We start from the raw sequence: 5011 nt of genomic DNA on the forward strand, positions 1-5011 counted from the left end.
CACTCCCCTTCAACTTTCTTCTAACAAGTTCTGATTATACATTTCTAACATTTAAAAGCCTAATAATGGTAGTGGAATATGTTCATTTTTGTGGCTCTTCAAACTCTTTTCCAGGGTTTTTTTTATTTATTTATTTATTCACTATATTCGTATACATGTAGTTAGATATGTTGATGAGGACATTTGTTTTCTAATTACCATATAACCTAGATAACCAGCACATAGTGTTATTCCACAGAAAATTTTGTAATAAATCTCATTTTATAATTTGAATTTCCTGGTCATCCTCTCCAGCCATAGAGAAGGAGACACCCACTGACCTGCCTTTATTTTAAGAAAGTTCCTGTGAAGGTGTTACAACATTTATGTCCTTGTCAAATAAAGTGTGTCACCAAGTATAGCAAACATTTGGGAAAATGTTTGAAAATATACAGCTTATTCAGTCATAGATATAAGGGGGAACAAAAAGGTAGACAGATATATGTGCACATTGGAAAGAAAATGAGCCATCATCAAGGAATTAGATCTAAGCATCTCGCAAGATTCCAAGAAAATTAACATTTCTTTTCTACATCCTTGTTTACATAGAGATAATATTCTCTTTCTACATAAAAAAAAATATCTCAAAATAGCAATGAATTAGCAAGGCCTTAATGTTTTAACATCGGGAATGACATTCCATGCTTCCTCAGATGTTTTCTGATTGTCTCAGACAACACTGTTAACTTTGTACAGTAGAAGTAGCATTCATCAAATACTCTTGTGACCTAAATTTATGTCTTTTTATTGTAATTTTGCCACAAGGTCTTTAAGAGACACCTTGTATTATTAGCTTCCTTAGCTATCTTCTGATGATACCACGTTCAAAACTTATCAAAGTGCAATATCTACTTATTGTAAAGGAAAATTAACTGTCTCTCTCATTTCTCTGATGTCTCTCTGTATCTGACCACCTTTCTTTCTCTTACCACTATAGCTTAAATCTATATAACTATATTTCTTAGACCTCAAATCTTCATAGCAGATAGTCTTGTTTTTTTTTTTTCTTTCTGAACATAAATCTCAGTTTAGACTGAACCAAAGTTCTTAAAAAATTTTACTCTGAAAGGCTGTTGTTACCAAAAACAGAGTTGTGCTTCTGTTTCCTGATTGGTGAAACATAGTATTTTCTAGAAAATTACATGTTAATTTTGTTAATTTTGTGTATAAAAAAAATCTCAGAATAAAATGAATATAGGGTGATTTTTCAAAATATTAATAAAATAAGCAACATAAATTTCTAACTTACTGATAGTCACAGTTTAGAAGGCATAAGGGGAATAGTAATGTTTTAAGTACTGAAATAGATATATTAAATATGACAATCTCTAGCACTTGGTGCTTATTAGGTATCTGAACTTAAAGTCGATATAGCAAAATAAACTATTGATGCTTTTAAAGCATTAACATCTATTAGTAATAATCCTATTTTATAGTTGATAAACCTAAAGAAATAAGTCTTTATGGGACATTTGGAAAAGGCAAGATTCCACAAAAGGAATAATAGTGAAGCTTATATCCTAGTAATAATTAAAAGCCTTAAAATTAAACTTAAGGCCTGTTCAGTACAAGTAGGTTCATGGCTGCTACTGTAAACAAAGGCATCTACCCAGGGCTTTTGAAGCCATGGACCCTAGATGAGATTATACTACTGCTACTTTCCCAAGTATGAATTTTAACTGTATTCTAAATATGTACTTGTACGCACAGATAAGGTTAGGTTTCACTCCTTATTAAGGAAACTATTTATATGCAAGAAGCCATTACAGAAATCTATAACATGGTCAAAATTCAGAGAACAATGCACCATTTAGAAGGGGAGACTCAGCACATTTTCCATATAAGTCCTACACCTAAGGCTCAGGAAATATAACCAGTAGAGGCAAAAGAAAAATTATAGGATCCTAGGGACCAAGAATTCCATCGAGAGATAGTATCTCCTATTATGACAGGAAACTGCTCTCATGAAATCTCAATGATAGGCCTATCCAAGCCCTAAGAAATGACCATCAGTTGACATTCCTCCAACAATGAGGAAAGCGTGCAAAGTGCCACTATGGATGAGGAGTAGTATGTATCTAACTACTGACAAGAGGCAAAGAATCAGGCTCTAATGAAATGAGACATCTAACAGGTTATCCAATTCTGCGGCTAGCCCAAAATCCACATATACATATGAACAACACTTAAGAACTTAGAAAGCTGTTTGTGTATAACAATTGCTATAACACACACACACACACACACACACACACACACACTTAAAGAATACTATAACATGAGTTTCAAAAACGAATGGAAGGGTGGTAAGAGAAAGTAGAAGGAGAAGGAGAGGGAAAATAATATAAATACATTACTCATAGCTGGGCAGTGGTGGCGCATGCCTTTAATGCCACTACTTGGGAGGCAGAGGCAGGCGGATTTCTGAGTTCAAGGCCAGCCTGATCTATATCTATATATCTATATATCTATCTATCTATCTATATATATATATATACACACACACAATATATGTATATATACAATATATGTACATATATATACATACACACATATACATATATATATATATATTGTACTGGCTAGTTTTGTGTCAACTTGACACAGGCTGGAGTTATAATAGAGAAAGGAGCTTCAGTTGGGGAAATGCCTCCACAAGATCCAGCTGTAGGACATTTTCTCAATTAGTGATCAAAGGAGAAGGGCCCTTTGTGGGTCGACCATTCAGGGGCTGGTAGTCTTGGTTCTATAAGAGAGCAAGCTGAGCAACCCAGGGGAAGCAAGCCAGTAAGTAACATCCCTCCACAGCCTCTGCATCAGCTCCTGCTTTTTGACCTGCATGAGTTCCAGTCCCGACTTCCTTTAGTGATGAATAGCAATGTGGAAATGTAAGCTGAATAAACCCTTTCCTCCCCAACTTGATTATTGGTCATGATGTTTGTGCAGGAATAGAAACCCTGATTAAGACATATCTATCTATCTATCTATCTATCTATCTATCTATCTATCTATCTATCTATCTATGTCATCAAATTCTCAAAAACATAAAAATAGTAAAATGAACTTGAGCAAGATTAAACAGCTACAACATAGAGAAATGGAAGTTATTTAGCTACAGGGTACAGAGTTTTAGTAGCATTCTGTAGAGGAAAAGTGTTGCTTAATACGGAACTCATGTGCCTCTTACATAATGCTGTATGAATAGCCAGCAGGCTGGCTAAAGTGAGAGGCTAGTTACCAAAGTAAGTTGACACAAGATGATTTTACTATTCATCTTCCTAAAAACTTGAAGAAGAAATTAAATAAAATACAAAAATAGGGATTAAAATACTTAAATTATTCTTTTCAGTCGCAAAACAGCAGACCATAGGTAATTTTTTGTTGTTGTTATATTTGTGTCACAATACTTTCCAGAATTCTACACTTATAGTATTGTGTATGAGACTCACTCCCTTCTAAGAAGGAAGCATTCTCTAGGCTGTCCTTTGCTGCACCAGCAAAGATCCCCTCGAAACAGTTGCTCTCAACAAGTGTGGGAGGAACAGGAGCAGTGCCTTGTAACATCTATGATAGAGAGCTTCAAGGAGACTATGGAGGGTACTGAAGCGCAGTGGGAGGCCATGTAACATGGCTCCCTACGGAGGAGAAGTAAGCCTCTCTCCACCCATGTGCTTGTGATGTCTGAGATGTAGCAACCCCACTTGAACAAAAATCTCGTGCTGTGAGTGAGGAAAGCTTCCAGGCTAAAAGAGCTTCGGTGAGTGTAATCAGAGTGCTTGTTAAACCCCTGCCAGACTCCCTCCCTCCCTCCCTTCCTCCCTCCCACTTACCACATTTCTGTTCAGTACATCTCTATGCCTAACTGTGCCTGTATATTTATATGCTGCAAAATCATAAAGTCAACAGCATAGTATGTTGAAGAGTTCACTTATAGCTATGAAAATATAAGTAATAAACAGGATGAATCAAATCATTAAAGGAGGCAATCCTGGTTCTTATTTTAATTTTCCACATATTCTAAGAAATATTTGCATACCTCGCTGCTTATTTTGATGTCTTTATGTTTAGCAAATACAATGCATTTCAGTAGGTATTTGCATGGATTGTATGTATATAGTTTATTTGTATCTGAATGTACATCAATAAACCCATGAAACTAGATTAAAGAAATGGTAGAGTTAATTTTGTTTCCCTGTTTTCTCCTGGTTTTGCCTGTTTTTCTGTATACCAGCAAAATGCAAGGATTCAATATCTCATTCTGACACATTTTCTCATCTGGGAAAAATAACTCCCAGTGTTTGCTGTGGGCAGGTCATTTACCTTTAGGACACAGGATCTTTATTGATAATTTGGTTTTATTCAGGCTACCCTCTCTTAATCTGACTCAATTCTGAGTTCCTTTGTCCACTGACAACAGTAACAGTGTTTTCCTCTATGTTAAGAAATTAAGGTATTTTGGGGATTTTTCTCTTAGTCAGGATTCTTCAACATACTTAAGTCTTTAGGTTGGAAGCAAACTGTTACTTTTACCCAGTATTGAGTTTTGTATTCCATTTTCACTAAGCATCAGGCAAGATTTGAAGATTTATCTTTACAAAATATTTTTTGACAATTTCAAACAAGTGTACTGCGATCAACCTGCCATAACCCTCTGTTATGTCTCTTCCCCTCTTAGTCCCCATTTTTATTCCCATGTAGAGAGACTTAATTCTCATGTTCCCATGCCCTCATTCCCATATCATGTTTCTACTTAAAAGTTGAAGTCTCTTCTGGCAGCATTAGCTTCTAGAGCCGTGGAATCTTGATCCACATACCTGAGCTTCCATTCACCCTGTATTTTTTCCTTTTCTTCTTCTTCTTCTTCTTCTTCTTCTTCTTCTTCTTCTTCTTCTTCTTCTTCTTCTTCTTCTGCTTCTGCTTCTGCTTCTGCTTCTGCTTCTGCTTCTGCTTCTGCTTCTGCTTCTGCTTCTGC

The sequence above is a fragment of the Mus caroli genome, chromosome 14, assembly GCF_900094665.2.
Source record: "Mus caroli chromosome 14, CAROLI_EIJ_v1.1, whole genome shotgun sequence".
Lineage (NCBI taxonomy): Eukaryota > Metazoa > Chordata > Mammalia > Rodentia > Muridae > Mus > Mus caroli.